The sequence below is a fragment of the Dermacentor silvarum genome, chromosome 1, assembly GCF_013339745.2.
Source record: "Dermacentor silvarum isolate Dsil-2018 chromosome 1, BIME_Dsil_1.4, whole genome shotgun sequence".
NCBI classification, from domain to species: domain Eukaryota; kingdom Metazoa; phylum Arthropoda; class Arachnida; order Ixodida; family Ixodidae; genus Dermacentor; species Dermacentor silvarum.
This window is the reverse complement of record NC_051154.1, coordinates 309632750-309657840: the sequence shown is the minus strand read 5'-3', so window position 1 is coordinate 309657840 and position 25091 is coordinate 309632750. Positions and strand designations below refer to the sequence as shown.

At 45.3% G+C, this 25091-nt stretch overlaps 1 long non-coding RNA gene across 1 annotated transcript; it reads right to left on the bottom strand.

Moving 5' to 3' along the window:
- Positions 1 to 13994: 13994 nt before the first annotated feature.
- Positions 13995 to 14407, bottom strand: LOC125942247 (uncharacterized). Its single transcript, XR_007464932.1, has 2 exons — positions 14278 to 14407; positions 13995 to 14233 (listed from the first exon to the last, which is right to left on the bottom strand). It is a non-coding gene; the product is annotated as an uncharacterized LOC125942247 (long non-coding RNA).
- Between the last annotated feature and the right edge of the window lie 10684 nt (positions 14408 to 25091).

Below are 25091 nucleotides of genomic sequence, written 5' to 3'. Positions count from 1 at the left end.
GCACTTCTTTTCATTGTGTGGTATGCTTCAAGCAGCTGACGCACCCTCCGATTTTTGTGCTGGAGAAGCACTTCAGCCTCACTAAGTGTCGGTGCACAATCTCAACTTTTTCAGTGCAAGGCCAAGTGAGAATGCACTACATCTATACATCTCCCAGTTCGTCCTATGTATATTGGACCGCGGGAAATTGGTAGAAGGTATACCACCCCACTTTTACAAGGCACAATATGCATGTGGTGCTTGACTTTGCAAGTGCCTTGTTCGGTAGCACTGGTGCGGGCACGTGCTCTTACTGCTGAGCAAGTTGTTCCAAGTTTGCAGATTGACAAAAACACTGCTTCCATGTTATAATTGCTGGAAACATTCTCCAATCGATTTTACTCATTGCCGCTGCCCGTTACCATGAATCAACACAACTCTCCCAGTTTTCCATTCTTTCGAATTCATTTCTAGTACAAAGGGCACTTTTCCATGTGTTCGTACTGCCCACTGCCATGAATCAACACCAATTCGCCCAATTTTCCGTAACTGCATGCTGTATCATATATGATACAGCAATTAATGCTTGCCTGAAAGAACCAGCCAAATGTATTTCTCGATTGAAACATCGCAGTAGGCTAATAAAGAGTAAATAAATATGTTGATATATTTTGTGTGCCGATTTCAAGTGTACAGATCGTGCAAATAACCTGTGTATTTACTAACTTCTTGCACATTGTGTGACAAGATGCCAGTATACATTATATATTCAAGCAAAAATGCCTTATTTCCAGTGCAAAAGTCGCTATGTACTATTTGATTGCTAAAGAGAACAGAAATTCATAACTCTCTGCTTTCTTTTAGTGAGTGAAATAAGTTAAACTTACTGTATAACATTGTTTGCCGTCATACAGAGCATAACAAAATTAACTGTAACTGCCAATTACTTTGCTGTGGGTGAAAGTTTTGTTATATATGTATACCAAAACCATTCCTGAATGTCTTGAACAGTTTATTTCTACATAAAATGATCGTACTCACCTTGAGCAGCTTTCATGTGTTTATGAAAGCAGCCCAAGAAAAATTTTCATGCAATTCAAATCTCGTGAAGAAATATCGGTTTGCACGTCGTATTACCTACACTTTTTATGCTTTCTGTTGCAGTGCAGCTTCATCTGGAATGCGACTATTCCTATCGGGTGTGGCCTCATGGCAGTGCAACCTCTATTGCAGGAAAGCTACACTTAATCCTCTTTTGTGCATTTGAGTTACAAAAGATGGGGGGGGGATTGTCACTGCACTTTTTGGCAGCACATCAAAGACTTTTCTTTTGGAATTGTGCGAATAATAAAATTTTCAAATTGAATACGAATATACTAGCTTTGAATGTCGAATTGAATATAGAATACTCAGGTATTGCCTTCTATTAGGCTCAGCGCTTTATTGTTGCTAGGACAAGGAGAGCAGATGTGGTAAATACATTGATATTAGGTGACAACAGGCATCTGCATTCGCCGGAGCACTGAAATAATGTTTACGTTATGCATTTTTTGCTTGCATTTTTCACTATCGAAGACGTGTTGGTCTGGGCACTATATTTTTGCATCCGCTGCTCTGCTGCTGTAGTGTCTCATATGTTGCAGAGGAGTACCTTGACTGCAGATGTTGACAATCCAACGTCTTCCATGCATTCGTAGTTCAGCAGGAATGGTAGCTGTGTCGGTTGATGAAAAGCATGCTCGTGGAGCAGGGTCTTCGACACTCTCCATCGTGGCATAATGCAGTCTCTCAAATGATGAAGCGAAGTGAAGCTCTTCACTATTCATAGCATATTCTATGGCTTCAGCGCTCGCTTCCTATGGTGGAAAAAAATCTACCTACTGAAGTCAATGCTGCGGAATTTCGAGCTGTAGTTGTGATCTAAATCTGCACTATCAATTTCTATTTGTGCAGCTTCTGGTAGGAGCTGATATCCATAGCCTGATCACAGCAAGCTAATGGGGAGTGCAATGCCAGTGGGTTAGCCATAGAATCACAGTCGCAACTTGGTCAGCTTATACTGATAAAAGTAGTCTATCAAAGCTTCTATTTTCACAAGAGAAAATACAGGTCAGAGTTCGAATTTTTGAATTTCGCGCCTGAACCTCACCGCCCCTACATCACGGGCTTAAACGTACCTTGTCGTATTTGAGCCTTTCTGGCTCAGGAAAATATTTTAAAACTTGCTAAGTTCATCCTTGGGCTCTTTTTTATTACAATGCAGTCAATCCTCACCCATAAAAAAATGAGTGCTCACACCACAGCCACCCGAAGTGAACAGATGTGCCGTCGGCATGCTCTGAAGCACATACCGAATTGACACAGTGAAGTGCACCCATCACCCTCTGCCCAACCCTCCCAAATTGCAGCGTGCTTGGAAGATCAGCAGCCATGATGAAACTTTTGAGAGCAACTCGCTGCACCTCTGTACGCCGCTCCTCATCGCTGTGAAATGTACAGACTCCCACAACCGTACAGACTCCCACAACCCCAACCAGTCATCTTCAATTGTGCAGGTGCGTGCGTTGACTACCTGTGCTGTGATTGGGGTTGACAGTGGTCACTGGGTCGGCACAACAGCTCGAAGAACCGACAATAAAAAGCTCAAACAGGGCTTACGCTGGCGCAAGGTGTAGTTCTAGCACGGCCGATCGACACCTTTGTCACCACCGAGATGGCACCCCGATACCAAACTTACATTGATGGATGAGCCTCCTGGGTGCCTCGAAAGTCTGTGAGTCTGCCCCAAGCAGTACAATTAATCCTCCGACCTTATTGGCCTGATTCTATTCAATATCGCCCTGCACACACTTCATTGAGCGCTAAGAAATGTGGCCCGACTCACCATTACTGAAGCAAAGGCACTTCCCGGGGAGATTGACAACCTGAAGAACCTGGCATTCCTAACTTGCATAACGTCAAAGTATCCCAAAAAATTTAACCCCACAGCAAGTATTCACCTTAACGACAACCACAGTACCGTGCAAATTTATGAAGCCTCGACGCACAATGCATGTTGCAGGGTACCAAGACAGAAGAACTCATGCGAAAGCTCGAGGTGCCTAAGTTCAAAATCCTCATTGCCTACATAATGGGCCGAACAGCAGTCGCAATCCTCACCTTCGAAGGATCATCTTTGGCGGTGGAATATACCGCTGCTACCCGCACCACCCTCGCGAGCAGTTCTGCACTACATGCTTCGGCACAGGCCATTACGCCGATGTCTGCCCAGACTCCAACAGGCCCCACTGCAGAAACTGCGCACAGATCACCCATCTGGCGCAAGAACATGAGTGCATGTCATGCTGCCCTAATTGCAATAGGGACCATCCAGCTGACGACCCAGATTGCAAAGTTCGTCGTACCGCGGACAAGGCAGTGTGGCAGGCCGTGTACCTGAAGAAACTGCAGCTCGGGGAGGAGGAGGAGCGGAGCGCTGCCCAGGATAAACCCAAGAATGTCACCATCGAGAGCCCTTCCACCAGCCAGAGCAGAAGCAAGAGCCGAAGCAAGTCCCAAATTGAGCCCCGAATGAAAATACAGCACGTCAGCAAACCGCAGATCACGCTCGCAATCTAAAGAGAATCAACAGAAGGTGAGTCAGCCACTCTGCACTCCTTCCCACCCCTCCACCCTTTCCAATGCATGTGAAAAAAGAACTACAGATAGCTAAAATGTTAAGGGCCACATTAATGAAATCCACGCGGGGGATTTCTTAAGCTTGTTAAAATCAACCTCACTCAACACCGACAGAAGAGAACATGGTCCACGCACGCACGACACCCCTCCGAAAAACGACACAGAGCAAACAGAAATTGATACGTTCCCTCCCGACCACACGCCATCGGTATCAACGCAGGCCCTTCTGGAAAAGCTCAAGTGGGATGCTCCATATAATGCGCCTACCACCTTGTTTGCAGAATCAATGCAAAACCTTTGCGAAGAGCTCAAAGCAGATCAGAAGTGGAAGTGCGAAATGAAAAGGCAAGCAGAAATTGAAGCAATTGTAAAATCGTTCTTCGAAGCTTGGTCCACTCCTGTAGAGAACTGTGCTCCCCGACCGCCAACCTCTCGTGCCTCACCTTATCCCATTCCACGACCCGCTGCTTTCTAATGCTCTTGGCAAACAAGATCGTGTCGACCGTGATGCACAAGAGAGTATGGTCGCTCATGAGCATGTCACGCTGATATGCCAGGTGATGGAAGTGCTCATGCCCCAAATGCATGCCCAACTGCAAGCCATTGTTGCACCGATCACTCAAGCTGTGCACAATCTGTTAGCGCATTGGCACCGTAGAAAAAAGCGTTGGAACCCCCATCCATCACCCAACCCACCGGTACAACGCCACACTAGTAAAATGGCTGCTGAAAATATGGCAAAACACTTACATATATGGCAGTGGAGCTGCCGGAGGTTCGCGAATAAAAGCGGTCTCCTCGCACAGTACATTGCCATGCAAAATAATGTGCCACACATTATGCTTCAGCAAGAACCTGGACATAACTGCAAGCTATCTCATACGCAACATACCAGCACAGAAACACACATGCCACGTTTATCCGCAAGGAGATCGCAGCAGAGATCACACACATGACGTCAGTCCACAAGCATCAGACTCCTAGCTGTGAACACCAAAAATAAGATAAATGCTTCCGAAATTTACATCACTAACAACTACAATCATCCGCGAGAAGTCAGCCATTTAAGGGAGGCATTAAAATTCACCCATGTAGGTACTTTTGGCACCTAGTAGGGGGAGACTTGTTTGCCAAGATGCACACGATCTTGTTTGCCAAGATGCTTAGAAAGCAGCGGGTCGTGGAATGGGATAAGGTGAGGCACGAGAGGTTGGCGGTCGGGGAGCACAGCTCTCTACAGGAGTGGACCGATATCATACAACACAACGTATTTAGGAAGCTATCGATCAGTGTAAAAGGGTCAGTGAGGACATTTTCGAGATTCCCCGAGAGCCCTACATGGTTCCTCCGGACAGTCTCAAGTACACAGACTACCAAGGGGTGGAGTCGCCTGATCTCCTCATGAGAGACAATGACGTGGCAGAGCTGAAACTCACACTTGTGGAAATGCCACTGAACAAAGCATCCAAGCCAGATGAACTGACTGGGGCACAGCTCCACATCCTATCGGACGATGACTTTGAGTTCTTCCTCAGTCAACTTAACAAAGTGTTGAACATGGGTTTCCTCCCGAGAGAGTGGAAGGAAGCCATGGTTATCTTCATCCCAAAGCCAGGTAAATCAACCGACATTGACCACCTCCGCCCCATCTTGCTGACGTCCATTGAAGGCAAAGTGACTGAGCCCATAATTTTCCAACAGATTAATGCCACATCTAGAAAGTATGCAATACCTGCTGCACACCTTGCTAAGATAGAGACACCAGCTGTCTATGCAAGACCCACTCCTCCAGATACATGAGGATATCACCAAACGTCCCAGCAACTCTCAACTTAAAGCAATCTTAGCCATAGATATAAAGAAAGCCTTCAACAACGTGGCCCACGCCACCATGCTTGCGGAGCTCTCTTCCACCAATCATGGTGCCAAGATGTACAACTATGTGCGGGACTACTTGAGGCATCATACATACACCCTCAAGATTGGCAATATGACATCTAACCCCTACGCACATTCGCAAAGGGGCATCCTGCAAGGAGCAGTGCTCTCCTCAACACTGTTCAACTTAGCAATGTGTCGCATACACAGATCTCTACTACCCATATATTACACACTACGCTGACAACATAACCATATTATCAACAAAGGCTCTCCAGTGCAAATACAGGACACCTTTCCACATGCACTTGGTGCAGCTCAAGCGGCAGCTGCAAGCATTGGCTTGGAGTGCGTCCTGGAGAATTCGGAGCTGCTGCTTGTGCACACCACACAATGGGGACCCCCACCCATCACCCTATACAACAAAGCACAATACATTCCACAAAGACATACAACTACTATTAGGCCTGCACATGCGGCGAAGTGGAAGGGGTGCGGTGACTGCAGCACTTGCTAAAGCAGATTGAGCAGGTCTTGGACAGCATTTGCAGTCGCCATCGAGGGCTTCATGAGACAGACATGCTGTGACTGCGTGACGCCTTACTCATGTCTCGCCTCTGCTATCACGCACCATACATAAATCTCATAAAGGCACAGCACAGCAAGCTTGACACTCTCACTAGCAAAGCCACAAAACTTGCAATAGGGGTGCTGACAAACACAAGTACGTAGATGATAGAGAAGGCAGGTAAGCATAACATCCTAGAAGAGCTTATCACATAAATGCAGGCAGGAAATTAGACTCAGTAGTACCACATCAGCCAGAATAAGCATGCAGATGCTGGGTTTCGAACCCAATGACACCCCACTGCCCGCTACAAGCATGCTCGCTAAAAATTCCCCAGCACTGCTCAGAATAGCCCCCATACAAACGCACGTGGACCCCCCAATGAAACAAAGAATGCAGAGAACAGCGCATCACATACTACAGCGAGTACATTCAACGAGCCAACACCGACACATCCCTGTACACCGATGCTGCCATCAAAAGCAGTGCAGCAGTCATAGCCGCTACCGATCACTGCCTTATGATCACTCGCATGCAAACCATCAAGACGGAGCCACAGTGAACTGAGCTTGCCGCCATCATTAAGGCGATTGAAGTCCCACCAATCACCGCGAGGAAACGTATCATATTTACAGATTCGACGAAAACCTGCCAGATACTTCAGAGCGGACGACTGCCCAAAGATTACTGTGAGGCAATCCACAAACACCTGCACCTGCCCACTGGAGTGATCTGGATACCGGGGCTCGTGGAAATGGAGGGCAGTGAAGGGGCTAACCTGCTCGCCCGAGAAGCACCGTGCTGGGCCTCTCCCGTCGTCGGACATGGTCCACGCACTCTCAGGTCAATCCTCTCAAAAGGCTCCCGCAATTCTCACATTAGCACCAAACAGAGAAGACAGAAGACAATTTCCAACGCTCAGCCCACATCTCACCAGACTACAGGGCACACTAATTCGCCAAGCAGAAACATCCTACATACGCAAACTAGACAGCACCTTATGTGGGGATAAGCAAAAGAGCCTCTGCCACAGTGCGGGGTCTGTGGCGGTCACCCAAACACTCCACACGTACTATGGCACTGCAGGCCTCCATTCCCAACTCTCCCCATTGGCTCCATTCTCACCCTACCCCCTACAGTCACCACACAAGATGACCAAGCGATCTTGGCTGACTATACATCGACTTTGCATTGGTGCAGGCGACCAGCGGGCGCCTGGACTGAGGGGTCCAGTTCATCGCACAATTTTTTTTCTCTAAATAATGTTTACTGCTACTGCTGCTGCTACTACTACTACTACTACTACTACTACTACTACTACTACTACTACTACTACTACTACTACTACTACTGCTGCTGCTGCTGCTGCTGCTGCTGCTGCTGCTGATACTACTACTACTAGACGTCACGGTGAGCTGGTGCTAGAATATGATCTCTGGCTAGTCAGCTGTCTCCGTGCGCTATCCTGGAGACTGAAAATTTAGCCGTGTCCGTGCCGTTCATGCCTGCGCAGGGAGCGCGGCGAGCTATTGAAACGTCCGTCGTCCCACGTAGTCCTCGCCGTGGGCGCTACAGCAGCTGCGCTGTCTGCGGCCGAGGGCGGTTTCGCTTCGTACAAAGGATCGACAGTGACATGTACATGTCTAGTAGTGCCTTTTTACTTTCAACCATCCCCGTCCCTCCACGAGCTCCGTACCTCCCGGCATTTCACGTGGAGGCAGAATTCTTCACTGTTCTTGCATTTCCGCTCCTAGAACGTTCACCTTCACTGAGCCAACCGATCCCGTAATACCGCGTTCACACACTTTAGATCTTAGCTCTCAATCGCGGTCGTCAGTGCACCTTGTGATCGAGATTACTTCCATTGGGCGCGCCTATAAGTTAAAATTAAGTGATCTAATATAACATGAATACTTAAGTCCTAGTGACTGTTTCTTCAGCTATGGGCAGATTATCTGACAGATTATTGTCGTCGTGGAGAAATATTGGGTGGATTTTCGACAAGCAACGAAATATTCTCAGGCGCTTCAAAAAAAAAGTTAGGCAGTTTCGGTTTTCTACTGCGTGAAGCGCCACAAGGTGGTGCCATTTGCTTCCTGAAACAAGTGTCATGGCGGCTTCCTGTTTGGCTTTTTGAAGTTGAAACTAGAGTGTACTAGAATATGGTCGAGTGGGACGAGCGGCTGAGGCGGCGCATGCTTTGCAGTGAGGCGCCCGACGTGGAAAAATACTGGGGCGGCGCTGCGGTCGAAGTGGATTGGGCCGCATCAAGGTCGCGCCGTTGGAAACTGCTGGCGATACTGCTCGGCAGGGTCATTCGCACAACTTCGCGCGCTGGTATTTGCGTTCAGACCAATAAAATGGGGTTCATAATTGCATATGACATGTAGTTATGCCTTAAGAATAAATTCTTTTTCTTTTCTTTTATTTATTTATTTTTTATTATTTTCTAATGCCGCTCGATGATTGCGCGTGCATTGCGGCCGCAGTGTCGGCTTTCATTCTACTATGTTATTGTACGGTTCCCTTTGGAGAAAAAATACTTTTCTCGTTCTTCAAGCAGCATGTATCTCTCGTGTGTATTGTTAAGCATATAGTTTTCTATCAGTAGGTCTTGCGAAACGCAGCAGAGCAACATATGTAACCTTCATACTTGCCGCTTCAAATAATTAAAGCATATCTGCCCCATCCGGCGCCTTGTAAATTTACGGGAGGCATTGATATAGGTTAAAAAAAGTAAACTGCAGTGCAACATTCCATTCAAGTTTCCGCCTTTCTCGCTTAACAGAATGCGGAGTAATTGGTACGGGGTTATTTATTGCAGTCGGACCTCGAGCGCCGAAAACGGTTTTATAGTTAGCCATTCTATATGCTAATCTTTGGCCGTAAGCCGTACGTGGAATTTTTTTCCAGTCGATACATCAAAAAAAAAGAAAGAAAGCCTGCACGGTAGCCTAATCAGTGCCTATATCGTGGATACGGCTTTGCGCTGCTAAACTGGAGCTCGCGGGTTCAATCCAGGTGGGAACGAAATGGAAAAAGACTCGTGTACTTCTATTTATGTGCGCTTTAAAGAACCCCAGGTGGCAAAAACTAAACCGGGCGCCTCATAATCATATCGTGGTTTTGTCAAAACCAAATTTGCTTATATTAAAAAAAGAAAAAAGCAGGTGGCTGCGTTCTTCGGCTTATTTCTGGGGGTGTAAACAACATAAATTATTCTCGAGTCTGATTTCCGAGAAAAACATGTTACGCTTATCCTATATTTCATGTTTATAATATACAAGCTGAAGAGTTGAGAGGTCATACGTTTGGGAACGGCATTATACATTTATGCATGCATGCATAAATGTAATGCCGTTCCCAAATGAATGACCGCTCAACTCTGCAGCTTGTATATTATAAACGGCTGCGTTCAGTTATCCGGTGCACTATCATAACTACCCTAATGAAACAATTAAAGGAACGGCATGTCTCACATACACGCAGAGATCTGTGCAGATCTGTTGCGTTCGTTGAAGAAGATAAGTGTACGTACCACATGGGGCACCCAGTTTTAATGGGTTGCAAACATGGTGAGACTGTCAAACAAAGTTTTCCTTGTCTGAATCAAGTTTACAGATTTACAGGCTGCCTCAAAACGGGGCGTGTATATTGAATGAGAGCTAGGAACTTGTTAAGCAGGACTTATTAACACCCGTCTGTTAATTCTTTCAGAAACTGCGCCTCTAGGCAACAGCCACGACTCTCCGGCAGCAAAATCATTCCGAATAACAGTCCTCACTTGCATGCAGTCACTCACCTTTGAGATTCCAATAGTGCTGTCATGCGTTACATTCGAACGGAAATTACTATTCGGCGTCGTACAGTATATCAATGACACTTGCACACACACACACACACACACACATATATATATATATATATATATATATATATATATATATATAAGATGGTTTTGCCTGCTATGAATATTATTGCTGCGAATGAGAGCTTTATTTCCAGTATTCACTAATAAGTGTGTTTGTTACTGCAAACACGTGCGCTTATTCCGATCGCGAGTTCTCACTTTTTCATTTTAATTATTGCATTTAGAATATTTGTTAATTTTTCCCTTACCTATATATATCGTATATATATATATATATATATATATATATATATGTACCCTTTGATTTAATTACCTAGAAATACATTGGTCATTCTTCGTGCCACGCAGTTAATAAATCTGGTTTATTTCACTCTAATATTGTTTTCTTCGATCATTGGCCCTGATCAATATCCACCAACAAGAAGAATTTTTTTACGTAGCCTTCATGGTGCGGATACCAGTTACTTTTAGAGGACAGTGGTAAGAACAGCAGTTCACCTGGCTAAAACTACATTTGGCACCGGCCGTCAAGAGTCCTGGGCGCACCGAAGCAACTAAACCATTAAAAAATGTACTGCACAGAGGTTCTGAGAGAAAAACTGGGCGGCCGCCAGCGTCCGCGTAGCGAACGCGCGATCGCTAGCAGACGACGCGCTTGACAACGACAGCAAAATTGAAGACGTCGCGTTGTATAATCCATGCCTCAAATATATATGTTTGGCAAAATGGTTTAAACATACATTTGCAGTTGAAATAAAGCGCTATTTTAAGAGCGTACTACGCGCAATCGGTCTCGGCGCCCGCAGCGAAAGTACGTTGAATATGCCGCGGAGCGCGTCTCCGCCCCAATCCAGTTCGCTCGCAGCGCCCTCGCACTATTTTTCCACACGCGGCGCCTCAGCGGCAGAGCGCCGTTCGGCCCACTCGACCATTGTCTAGTACACTCTAGTTGAAACAGCTCAAATACCAAGCTTTCTTGCGCTATTTTGCATTATATTGTGTTCTTAAATGTACGCCTTCGTTACAAGTATAGACGTTTTCACGAGGGCGCTTCCGACGGTCTGGCGTGGAGAGTATGTGTCAGTGTTGCCTGTGCGGTCTGGAATGTGAGCTTGCCTTGCGCTTGGATTGCGGAGTGTTAGCTTTCCTTCGATGTTTCCGTTTATTTTTGTCACGAATGACTTACGCTCGTATATAATGGCGTATATACTCATCAAAAGGCTACAGGCCAGCACTGTGCAGTTTATGGGTGCACAAACAACCAGCGGTAAATAACGATTTGGGGGACTAAGTGGGTCCACAACACAGCACTCCGCGAGATCACTGCCGCGCTGTGGTTTGTTCACACTTCGCCGGTTTCCTGCATCACCTGAGGACTTGGCATTTCAGTCTAATGTGAGCCAATGCATACATCAGTAAAATAACGCATTTTGAATAAACTCTTTTCGGCACATTTACCAATGAGTTGCGAGAATTGTAAGCTCTTCGATGCAAAATTTTCTCGTATGTAGTGACAGAGGCGACATTTGTTATTCTTTCAAACACGACTTCATTGCAGTGCCTAATACGGGGGGGGGGGGGGGGGGAGGGGTCAGACGGCGCACTTTTGATCGTGATCGAGCCAGATATGGGTCGAATTTCTTGGTCGCGATTGGCTTCTTTGTTCAATCTGTGGAAGGGAGCCAATCGCGGTCGAACATTCCGAATCAGTCACGGTCGCTATCAAAAGTGGCCGTGTGACACCGGTATAAGACAAATTGGAGCAGTCTGCGAGAGAACTAGTCGGTAAATACACTTCGCAGTGATCTGGAAAAATCGTGTCCTATGGAAGATGTATGCAGACCCTGTGTCCACCAAAACATTGTCTCTGCGTTCACACGCACCCTGCGCGGCCCTGCCCATAAAGGTAATTAACTTCAACAGTGTTGTGCTTCATCGAGCTCACCCATCTTTGAGCGTTGTCTATGTGCTTGGGCAGGAAGAGTATGCAAAAACGAACGTGCCAACCTCATCAGCGTGGCCTAGCGCCAGTGCTAGAGTTCGGGAACCGTAATGCGCTAACTGTGCGTGGCGTAGAAACGCGCTATGTGAGCCCGCGCAAGTAAGAACGTAAAAAACGGTATTCGCATGGGTACGCGGACAATAGAATCATGCTTGCAAGAATAACAGTAACGAAAAAATAAATAATTTGCACAGTCGATCAACTGAAATACTTACGTGCGTGCAGTGACCGCTTCGCTGACCACTAAGCGCTTTTCCCTCACGTACGGTCAGTAGTGGTTTACAGTCATATCCATATGTATTTATTCGACAATTGTTAAGACTCGACATTACTTTATTAGGAACATAGCACAGTGAGACAGTGTAAGGAAAACAAGAGAAAGAGCAGAGATGGCCCTAACGCTGCAATAATATTGGCTTATTTCGCTTCAGAGATAGCGCACACGAACAATTGTTGCCGTACACGATATCAACAATACAAACTTCACGCACGATCTACGTTAAGGTTCACCGTGAGCGAAGCTTGTTCCAAATTCAGACATTCGAAAGAAACGCCATTCCAGGTAAACAAACGTAAAAAATAGGTAAACAAATATATCTTTATAACAAGTCCTGTTATAATCCCTATTGGGATTGACAGTATGTATAAATAAATAAATACTAAATACTAAAAACGAAAGTCTAGCACCTGGGCTGTATCAGTTGCGCTGGCATCTGTGATCACTGTCGCGCGTCGGTTCGCTGCAGGTACCGCGCTGCTCGATCGCCACGCTTATGCTTTGACATTTGGTTATAAGCACACTGCACCGCACCAGATCCAATAAATTTTGCATGATTGAGCTGTTCAGTTGCGTGGGAAGCGTATGGAGTAACCACCGAATATCTACCAACCACTGACACGCGTCGTTCGGGCCGCCGGTGCCTGGTTCTAAGCATTGCCCGACAGCTACGTACGCGCCTGCTTTCGCCAAATGAGGCAACCCTCAACCTCGAAACGTAATGGTGATCAGATTCAATCGACGATACGGTCACATGTGCCCAGCAATAACAATGAAATATACCGCTGATTAGCACGCCAGGTCTCGACGAAGCAGACGCGGCTGCCGCCGCTACCGAAATGGCTTCAGGAAGGCATTTCCAAAATGGCTTCAGGAAGGCGCTCTCGACAGTCACCCAATTAAGCACAGTCAATCACTCGTTTGCTTCTGTCTTAGACAAGGCTGACCAAGTAGATGTGATATTTTTGGATTTTCAAAAAGCTTTTGATGTAGTTCCTCATGACAAATTAATTTGTAAATTAGAATTCCTTGGTCTTCCTGGCTTTATCCTGTCCTGGGTTTCTGCTTACTTAACGCATCGAAAACAGTACGTAGTGATTGATGGGCAGCAGTCCAATTCTTTCAGTAACCTCTGGCGTGCCTCAAGGCAGCGTGCTTGGCCCACTACTATTTCTTATTTATTGTAACGACATAGCTGACGTAATAGAGGCCCCTGCCAATATTCGTCTGTTCACAGACGACTATATCATTTTTAAGGATATTAATACAGGCAATGATCAACTATATCTTCATTTAGCCTTAAACATCATTCTTGAGTGGAGCAACAAGTAGGGAATGAAACTTAACTCCGATAAATATGTGCTTCTATGTATAACAAATAAAAAACTACCCCTGAAGTTTTCTTATTCTATTGGGCAAGACCCCTTGGCCGAAGTGAGCGAGTACAAATATCTTAGAATTACAATTACTAACAACCTAAATTGGAATAGCCACATTGCTGCTACCGCCTCTTCTGCTTTTAGAAAGCTATGTCTACTTCACCATAAGCTTAAACATGCATCCCATAAAGTGAAATCATTAGCCTATGCCCCTTTTATTCGACCCACATTATAATACTTGTGCGTTATTTGGGACCCGGCGGTTTAACAAAATCAACATTAACGCCCTTCAAAAGATACAGAGAAGAGCCATACGTTTTATTTTTTCCAAATATGGTCGAGAAGAGTCTATAACTGAATATAAGTCTATAACTGAAGCGCACTAATCGTTTTCACACCCTTCAAACAAGGTGAAAAATAATACGCCTGAAGTTCCTTTACTCCTTCATAAACCGTAAATTCTCTTCAGATCCTAGTCCATACATAACTCTTCTGCATCCAGGAAAACCAGTCATTCCCACCCCCTCGCACCCTCCCCTTACATTGCCAGGACAAACCTCTTTAAATTTTCTTTTTTCCCCGAACTATACAAGAATGGACCCTCGTCCCTTTCCAGCATCTCAACTCCTCTGAATCATTTCAAACTCATATTATTAGTATTTCCTAAGTAACATTGCTCTTTTGTGCTATTTTGTTTCCTTTCCTAAGTTTTATATTTCGAATTCTGCCTTTTGTACGCATATTTTTTATGTGTTTACTTGCCCCTTCTGCTTAGGCCACATGGCCTGCAGTATGGTGTAAATAAAGTAAGTCCTTGATTTTCAAGTGTCAAGATGTCAGTGTTGTGTGCAGTGAATTTGTGTTTGGTCAACATTGTTTAATTCATTGAATCTCCATATGTGGCCTTGTTTCGAACCAGGCTTTTAACCAAACCAAAGATAAACCATATTTTCAGCTGAACCGAACCAAAATGTGGTTTGACCAACAGGGTCGGCCCAGGGTCATCGTTGCTGAAATTACATGACTGTGCATGGTGCTAAGCTTAAAGCAGAACGTGCCTCTTGCATCAATCTGGTGCAGTGCATGGAGTGCTGCCCTGGCAACAGTTATGTGGTTTGCCACGGTGATCTCAGAGGCCCAATGAAATCCTCAGCTTTCAGTTTGCCAAGTTCACACCATTTGATCGCGACTGTATGCTGCTTTAGTTGATGTACGGTTTCATCGCGGTTCCATGTGCAGTCTTGTTGACTTCATTTGATTACGTGAAGCAATGCAAGTACTTTACTGTGTACTCCAGGGACTACTTAGTGTACGAAGCGAAAGGTCAAGTTTGATTTGAATTAAGCTGGACTACCGATTGCAGTTGCAGGAAATTAATCGACTAGCTCCATTTTGTGTGGCTTCCAACGTGCAGATTAAGTACTCATGATGGTGAGACCATATTGAGGATGCAAACTCGAGGTGCGGGTGGACAAATGTTAGGAATGCTAATTTGCGGGGTTACACAAGTTACGATGAATGTAACGTAGTGATATTGAAGCATTCACACATATGGCTGGGATACGAAAGGACCATATTGTAGCGGGCATTTCGTCCGAGATGGCATACTGTGGGAACACAGAATGCTATATTTGTATTTTGCGCGAAAACAGCAAATCAAGTAGTGTCATAGGACTCACTGGTAATCTTTAATATTGGTGCGTGAGCAGACACGAGGATATATCACATCTTGTGAAAATTCTGGGTCTCTTGCATTCCCATCTTTTGAATCCTTGTATGCTATTTCACTTGAGAAGATTGTCATATGCTTTATATTTATTAAGGCCAAATGACTTTCTTGGACATAGTTGAAGGCTTAAGATTGTGCTTGAATGTGTGCGGTACACCAAACACGAAACAGCAATCTGGTCACTGTTTCGTTGAAGGGTGGTGTTTGTCTCGGGAAGCTGAGAAAAGCACTCGTATCTCTTTGTGCTGTGATATATGCACATGTGGGGCCAGGTGATGTGTGACCCTTGTTTCTTTGGTTGTATAATAATGAAATAAGAGCTGTGTTCTAATGCCGGATCCATTATTGTGATGCTCAGAATTCCCCATTTATTTGGCCTTTTCTTGATTTGACAGCTGTGCGTTTGGGCCACGATTTTGTAACGATGCCTTCCGCTAGATTATATGCCACTCTTATCATCCACCGTTCATGGCCGGCTGATCGCTTTGATAACGGATAACGCGGGTGGAACGTCACTCTGACCACTGACAAAGCGCGAAAAGGAATATCATCGGAGAAGGAATCGCTACAAAATCGCGGCCTTAGTGCATCCTTGTGACGCTGAACAATCCTGGTTTGACCTCTGCAACACCACAGTTACCTCTTTTTTACCTAGGTTTGGCAAACTTGTTTGCACGTTTTCTTGCCAAATTGATCGACTTTTCGTGAGGCAGATTCGTGTTCATGCCTCTGTATGCACCTTGGCTGAATGCTGCAAACGTCTTTTAGGCCACTCCTCTCTGAACAAGGTTGTGTCAGTGTATGTATGCGACTCTTTTTACACGAATACATGTTTCCTTTGACACATTGCTCTTGCATATTGTAGATGTAGCGCACGGGTATTTAACAGCTGATGGTGCAGCAAGAATCCTAACTTATCGTGCTTCTGGTTGCACACATCAAAAAGATGTTTTGACATGCTCACCATTTCACTCATTATGCTGTACATTGCTTGTTGATTGCCTCCAAAATGCTAATAAAAGTTACCGTGCAGGAAATTTGTCCGTTGCTTTATTTGAACATGACATAATACTAAGCACATGTCCTGACAGGTTAAACTAGTTATTGACCGAGCATATCTTTTGAAATAAATAAAGGCTACATACTAGGTGCACAAGATGCCTGAGAACAAAATGGCAACTTCAAAATCAGCAGTGATATTTCAGACAAGAATAAAAATATTTTTTCCAAACGTTTCATATTCTTTTTACGACTGCTTTCAAAGGCTGTTGAGTAAGGCAATCTCCTGCATCAATTATTGACTGGTTTTAGGTTTGATACCGGCAGCATGCTCATATTGTCACTTAGTAGTGACAGTGAAGAAGACAGTCACAAAACTGTGAATGACGAAGCAGACTTTTTATTGGGCGAACCTGTGTCCACATAGGCAAGTTGCACTCGAAGCACAACAATAGCGGCGAACACAGTGGGCGATCGTCGAAATCTGATCAGCGATGAAACACGTCAGCTTTTATACACGAGTCATTGAAGGTTTCAGAGTAATCCCTGGTACCCGCGTGTCTTCCAGAAAGTACTAGACAACTTGCGTCGCTCATACAATCAGATTACATAAGCGTCGGTGACAACAGACAACGAATAGAAGCATCGATAACGTTCGAGAAACTTTCTATACATGCAAGCATATCCTGCACCGAGCGATAACGTTTAACATTCGTTAGCCAGTGAAAAGGGGTCACCGGCGAAAGATAGACAAGCACACGTTTCAATATCACATAGTGCATGTAGATGTTGGGCAGTGTCTCCACAATAGCAGCTTCTAGCAACTATAACCATGTTGGGCTACTAGTTTGTCTACCTTTTAATGGCAATGTCCATACATACCAGCCTACCAGGTTTTAATTAGGAACTAGGTACGGCCACATTGAGGTCGACAGCCACAAATATTCAGAGCCAACCACTCTTGGATTGTGCAGGCACTGTTGGAGCATGCAAATGAATTACTTGGGAGTGGTGCATAATGACATTTTGCACAGAAAATTTGGCTGTTGATTCCCTGCTAGAGAAACTCAACTGGCTGAATGGCATCTTGACATCTGCCAGGGCTCATTTCTCTGACTCAGATGATAATTGGCCATCAGTGGTTGTATCATGACAAAAAAGAAAGGCTTTGGACATATTAAAGAAAGTGGTAATCTCCAAGTCACTGTGGATTTCATGTAAGGCAGCTAGGACAGCGCTGGCTGCGTCTCCAGCGTATGGCTGCGTCTCCAAGTTCGCTGCCTAGATAGATATAATAGCAATGTTGATGTCTATGGAAACTTGAAGCTGAATTCTCAAATGTCTCAAGCTAGCAGTATACTGTACTGGCTATACTACAACCTGCATGTCACTCTTGCAGGTCCTCAGACCAATGTGATGTACTGGCAACAGGACGGGCTGTCTGCAGCTGTCAAGTTATCCAGCCTTCGGTCTGGCCAGCTTGTATTAGTGTTGCTTTAATGTATATCCTGAAAGCATAAACATAAACACTACTGTGATGTGATAGCCATTTCTTTGTATGGATGTGCCATATACTTAGTGTGTGTTATAGTTCAGGTGCACCATGAATGATGTTGAATGCCCCGAGAAGTACAGCCTATGCAAGCACAGTCGGAACACCTTCCTAGAGAACAAGTAACATTTGTGCGCCAAACATTTTTTTACCTCAGACAGACAAAGAACTTTATTAAGGTCCCGAGGAGCAAGCCATTGGAGCCCCAGAGAGGCCCCTGGCTTGCTGTTGGCTAATCACATGTTGAAGCGGGGAGGCCACGCCTCTCTGCTCTCTCATCGACCCTCTGGACAGCCTTGGACTGGTCTTCCTGTTTAGTGCTCGTGATGGCCTTCTCCCAGTCCTGGCTGTTGTTGAAGTCGTGTAACACAGGGCACTGCCAGAGCATACGGGCTAAAGTACAAAATTCTTCCCCACAATCGAGATAATGAGGATCTATCTCTGTGTGTAGTCTTCTCAGGAAGCCTCTCGATGGGTACGAACCCATCTGAAGCATCCTGAGCGTACGGGACAGTGCTCTACTCAATTTAGGATGGGGAGGTGGAATATGTCGCCGCTCCCCTTTGTAATGTGCCGTAATTTCATGGAACGTAAGTAGAAGGTCACTATGACCAATAGTCTCCGAACTCGCAGAGGTCCCACCCCCGTCGCGGCACGTGAGTTCTCGTGCACGGCGGTGAGTAATCTCATTGGGGTTCAGGTGACCCGGCAACACGTCTCCCATGTGGGCTGGAAACCAAGTAATGTGGTGGATAGAGTCTGTATCGGATTTCTTCTTTAGAAGCGCTGCCGCTTTTGCTACGAGGCCTGAGGCGAAGGTCCTGACCACCACGCCGGAGTCCGTGTAAATAATCGATCGTTTGGGATCAAGCATCGCGATTGCGATGGCAACCTGCTCGGCCACATCGACCAGGTTAGTCCTTACCGAAGCCGTGGAGAGAAGTTCACCCCTGTCGTTAACTGCAGAGACTGTGAATTTATCCGCACAGCCATACTGGGCGGCATCAACAAAGGATTCAATGCCTGAAGTGTTCTTTAAAAACGCTTTAGCTCGCTCTACACGCCTTCCCTTATTGTGCCGCGGATGTACATTTCTAGGAAATGGATGAACGACGTAGGTACCTCTGACCTTAACATAAAGTTGTACAATCTCCCTCAGGCTGAAGCTAGGCCAAAGACCCGCTGCCTCCAGAAGACGTCGGCCGGCCTGAAAGTATCACAACCTGCGCAGACCTTTGTGCCTCAATCAGCTCGAGGATAGTATTGTGCACCCCCAGCTGCACGAGTTTCTCAGTGCTTTCTGTAATCGGGATGCCCAACACTTCCTTGATGCTTTTCCGCATCAGGGTGTCTAGTTTGTCCCTCTCCGTTTTTGTCCAATGTAAGGCTGAAACAACATAATTGACGTGGCTCATGAGGAATGCGTGATGCGCTCTAAGCAGGTTGTCCTCACCAATCCCTCTTTTCTTATTAGATACTCTCATGATCAGTCTAAGAATGCTTTCAGTTTTGGACGTGAGGTGAGCAATGGTCTTGGCATTACAGCCCCTGGAGTAAAGCAGTAACCCGAGGATTCTGATCGAGTCGACCCTGGGGATCTGGCCATTCCTCATATAAACATTAATAGGAATCTGGTCTAGAGGCGTTATCCCTCGAACCCCCTGTCTCGATGGCCTGTATAGTAAAAGTTCGGATTTATTCGGGGAGAGCTTAAGTCCCGTTCCGTCAATGAAGGACTGAGTAACCTCTAGGGCTTCTTGGAGTGCCTGCTCAACGGCCGCCTCCGAACCTCCCGGCCACCAAATTGTGATATCGTCAGAGGGTAGAGCTCATGTTCCACATTCGGTACAGCTTATAATCTCTTAGAAAGCCTGTGCATCGCAATGTTGAATAGAAGGGGGGAAATTACCGCACCCTGAGGGGTTCCTCTACGTCCGAGCTGAAATGGTTCTGATTTTGATTGTCCTACTCTGATAGCCGCCGTCCTGCCCCTGAGGAAGGATTCCACAAAGGTAAAGAATCTACCCCCTAGGTTTAGCGCAGAGATTTCTTTGAGAATGAAGCTGTGAGCCACTGTTTCAAACGCTTTAGACAAATCTAAGGCCAATATGCCTCTCACGTCCCTGCTTCTATTGTCAATAACCTGAGTCTTGAGCAGAAGCATTACATCCTGTGTAGAGAGTGAAGGCCTAAAACCAACCATGTTGTACAGGAACAACTCTTCATGCTCTCAAGCACCAGTTTTTTCTATAATCACCTGCAGGGGCAAAAAGAAAGACCTAAAGTTTTTGCATAAATGTGGCTGTTTTCTCTTCACTCTTCCATAGTAATCCAGAATATGAAAAAGTACACTGTTAAGCCACATACTAAGTTGCATTAGGTAAAGTGGAATGATGTTCACTTGCAGTGTTTGTGCAATTGTTGGTGCACAGGGAGTGGCCCGATTGTGTAATCGGGAGAGACTAAACCACTGCATGCACATGCCAACTTCATTGCTCTAGCCTTCATATAATGAAAATTTGCCGTGTTAGGCTAGTTTCACAATGAAAGAGGAAGCATTTGCATTCCCATTATTATTTTACAAGCACTAGTCTATAACGTGCTCAGTGTCTGTGCCAAGTTAGATAACCAATTGTTCCGGAACTTGCCAGTACGTGGGACTATTTACCCAATTTTGCAATTACAGGAACTGTGTCCGCCATAGCACCTATGCATTATGTGACCAGAATACTCGAACGTCAAAGCGGGACAAAAAGGGGAGGGGGGGTTACTCCAGAGATAGAAGCAAGATTCTGCATTTATTCCAAGTTTTGTGTTTATGAAAGGAAACTTTTTTCAAGCTATTCAGGAAATTTTCACTTTGTGTTTTGCCATTATTCCATGTGCTTCCAACACCACGTGCGTGACAAGCAAGACGACATGAAGCACTTTGGCTTCTACCACTCAGTAGCCAGTGCATCAAGAAGCTTATTGCAGCGCAGTCATAAGTGGCAGTGCATTCTTGGAGGGGCGAATTCTTAACAGTTCAGAAGGCTTGCCCCTTGTGTCTGCTACATGGCAGCAGTGTTACATTTGAGCTGGGCCTGTTGTGCTGAAGGCCAGTCAGAGTGCTGCGTGCATGTGCAGATTTTTGGAAGGTATATGTTTTTTTAATCGCTTAGTTTTTATTAAAGACGTTACAAACTGCATGAACTGTAAAAAAGGAAAATTTTTGTTAAAGGCCTTCTTCGCAGCTTAGTGCAGCATTCACCGGGACTTGGAGACAATTTTTATGAGATGCACAATACAAGAATACAATGGACATATTGACTTGGCTGCCACAAGTATGTTAAATTTTAAATTCTGAGGTTTTACATGCCAAAACAACAATCTGATCATGAGGCACGCTGTAGCGGCTGGCTTCGGATTAACTTTGACTTCTTTGTGCACCCAGTGCACGGAACACTAGCGTTTTCGCATTTCCCCCCATTGAGATGCGGCTGCCGCGGCCGGGATTATATCCCACGCCATCTGGCTTAGTAGTGCAATGCCATAGCCACTACTCCACCACAGGGCGGGTTACAAGTATGTTAAATATGCACCCTCAGTTTTGGGTTATTGGCCAGTGTACAAAAAGTACTTTGGCGAGTATTGACAAAAAATTTTTCGATATTAAAGCAACCAGGATAAAAACAGCATTTCTTAAGAAGCTGGAAATTTAATGCAATTTCTAAAGCGAAATAGCGATTTCATTGCAAGAACTGTCACCGACACTCCTAATCATTGTGGTGTTTGACACAGGAATCCAAAGTGTTTTATGAAAAGCATACAAGAAAATGATTAAAACCGACAATGCCCAAAAAGATATGAACTCTGCACCAACAGATTGCCTATTCAAGTTTTTTTACTGCCTGTTTGACGCTGTGCAAGAACATTTTTCACACTAAAAAAACCCAAAATAGATAAGTATCATTTTTTTAAAATTCAGTCATCGCTTGTCTGGTTTCGCCACATTAAAATTCTTTCGAAGTTAATTTGATTACGGTACAAACTATATACCAGGGCAGATGACACGAAAGTAGATCTCAGATTCTCTGCTAATGCTACGGCAGAAATTACTTCATATGGAAGGCATGGTTGCATCTATTATTGACTAATCCCATGTTCGTACATATGTAGAGCATTAGCAGAAGGATGAAGTTGTGAAAGTTACAAGGCACACTTCAGCATTCGAGCGAGATCAAGGAGTGGGGCACCACAGGGCTTGATGCGAACTGTTGGAGTACTTGTACTCCGTAGCAGTCGTAAAGGGGCATGGCAGCGAAATTGAGGGAGGATGCGGAGTAATGAGTCGTATTGATTGACCCTTGAGATGGTCGTGGAGCCTCAAGAAGAATGGTGTCAAGCACTCAAGGCAGATCAGTAGGCATGGTGCCACCGGTGTCAAGGGCTGTGGCATCGGGCACCAAAGAGAGTATCCTGCACGGCTGGCATCTTGTGTTTTAGAGAACAGCAGCAAGGTTCAGAAAGTGGTCAAGAGAAGAGGTTGAGCCTTTAGTTCTGAAGAGCAGACTGGCAGTAAGCAAGGTCACTGCAGTGTTGTATAGCAGCAGCCGCAGCAGCAGCAGCAGGAGGTTAAATGCATCAAACTTGCACGATGGTTGCCCACAAGGTGTCTAATGGTCAATGTTAAAGCAAAGGAGGAGGCAGCATCTGCCACAACAGAGTGCTTTAAGGGCTGCACAATAATTCCATTGAAGTAAACTCCTGATCAAAGAAATGACACCAGCGGATCTGTGAAAAAGTAAATTTTCTTGATCTTCGACATTGAAACTGAAACTGAAGAGTGCATTTGAGACTTGGCATCGCAAACATTGCAGCACATTCATCAATTTCGTGTTATGAGTTGGAGTTGTCAAGAAATTCCTTTTTCCACAGAACACTTGGTCTGCCTTCTGAACTGGTCAGAGGTGTATGTTACATCCAAGCTGTTCCAACAAGGTGTCAAGACTGCTAAGACAAAACCATGCACGGTGAGGGCTGAAATATGGTCCAGCAAGCCCTCTAAAGTGCTTGTGGCAGGCAAAGTTGTTTCAGCTGTGCTTTCAGAATGTGTTGCAGAGGGTCAGGGTCCCATATCAATCATTGGCACTGCAAGTTGTATAAAATAACTGTGCACAACTTGGCTGCAGAGAGAGGCCATTATGTGCAGGAGCCACAACCCATTTAAGAGAGCCATGCGACAACATAAGCACCCCGCTTCATGCTACCTTTTCTCTTGGCTAGAGCTGTGTTCCTAGTGCAGGGAATGCTCTTTGCATTCTATGCAAGGATATTTGTCTGCAGTGCCCAAGATTGCACTGAATACTTGACCTTTGCAGGTAATTTTAATGTGTTTGCCTTACTAATATAGATTGATCAGGCAATTGAATTACAGCAAGAATTGTGTGCAACAAATGTTACTGATACCGTACCTCTGCCTTGTCGCTGTGAATGGTAGGTAGAAGAAACAAGTGCAGTAGCTGTTAAATGGTGAACTTGTGGCAGGATATAGCAGTACCCGACTAGGCACAGAATTGAAAGTATCAATTTGCATAGCTGGAAGTGTCAGCTATACAAATTAAGAGATGACCTGTACCATTAAATATTTTGGAGACTGGCCTTAACACTTCGCATTCAGGCCAGCTCTTCCAGGTTGAGGAAAGAACGAATGACCGATAAAAAGCTGTACAAATACAAAACGGGTAAGTTTACTTCATCAACATCAAATTTCGCTTCCAATAAAGCACCTACATCAACGAGGAGCTGCAGTAACAATGATGCCAAAGTTGCAGCCAGTCAGAAGAGCAGGGTCAGCAAAATCGTGGAAACAGTGAACACGACTCCACTAGAATAAAGTTCTAGTCCTACCTCGACTGCATTTTTTTTTCCTTTTATGCCACATAAGTGTTGCTGTTTGAGACCGAGTTACTGTTTTGTGCAATGCCTTTGTCAACAGCCGAGCACACAAATAAATATGAACTCGTACAACGTAGTACGAATCTTCCTGCAGACCTTTCACGGCACTCTGGCGCCATCGAATTATACAAAAATAGGTTCAGTCTTCCAGGGGCGTAGCGAGAAATTTTTTTCGGGGGAGGGGGGGGGGGGGGTTCACCGGCCCGACCGGGGGGGGGGGCAAGCTTCTGCTTTCCTCTACTTCACGTGATCGATGATAAATATCGCTAGTTTAAGCAGACTCTATACATGTATATCAAAGACATGGGACCCCCCCCTCGCGTGTGCGTGTGCTTGTGAAGAAATTAAGTAAAAATAAAGTAAGCTCAGTAAATACAGTAAGTATAAACGACAGGTCCAGTGGGCGTCTGGAGCAACGGTCTCTCATCGCGCCACTGAATGGACCAGTCTTCGAAAACGCATCATTGAGACGACCCGTGCGATCGGAGAAGACATCATTAATTGTTAATTTCTGTTAAGCGTAGATGGCGTCGTCCTCGTCGGGGCGAAGTGCGTTTCACAAGTCAAGGACGGCTATACACGTGAAAATTCACGTGTGACCAGGCTATACCTACTCTCATAGCAATAGGTTGTTCGCTGCGTCTTTGCGCTAGAAAACTTAAATACGCGCAAAAACGCGTAATGCTTTTTTTTTCGAAGCTTTCGTCGCCCTGCTCCCTCATACGAGAGGGTTGCATTTCCTGCGGCAAATGCATGGGCCGCTGTGTCTTCCGCTGTGTGCGAGCGTGCAGCCGTCATTTGCCTTTACGTCAACAGATTCAGAATTGTACAGAATACTTCACCGCACAGCATAGATATGGCATGTGTACGCATTTTAAATAGTGCGTGCAACTCATTTCTGCTTCACTTACGCCGGTGCAACCAGGAAGCGGCCTTGTACCTCACAGAATCTCGACTGATTGGTGTACTAGTGATGCAGGAATGAACTCCGGTCTTGTTCAGTGCATAGTGTACATAATCAATTTCTCAGGACGCGTGAACTCCGACGAGAACTCTCAGCGCCTGCAAGAAGAGTTCACTTACGCTGTACTGCGCACAGCAGTAATTCATGCTTGTCGGCTGTCTGTTTCGTGCATTCTGTTGCGAGTCGGTGGAATTTCACTGCTGTCATCAACCCCTTCGTGTGTACATTGCTGGTTTGGGATTCCACAACAAAACAGCAACTACCAGCCTTCCGTAATT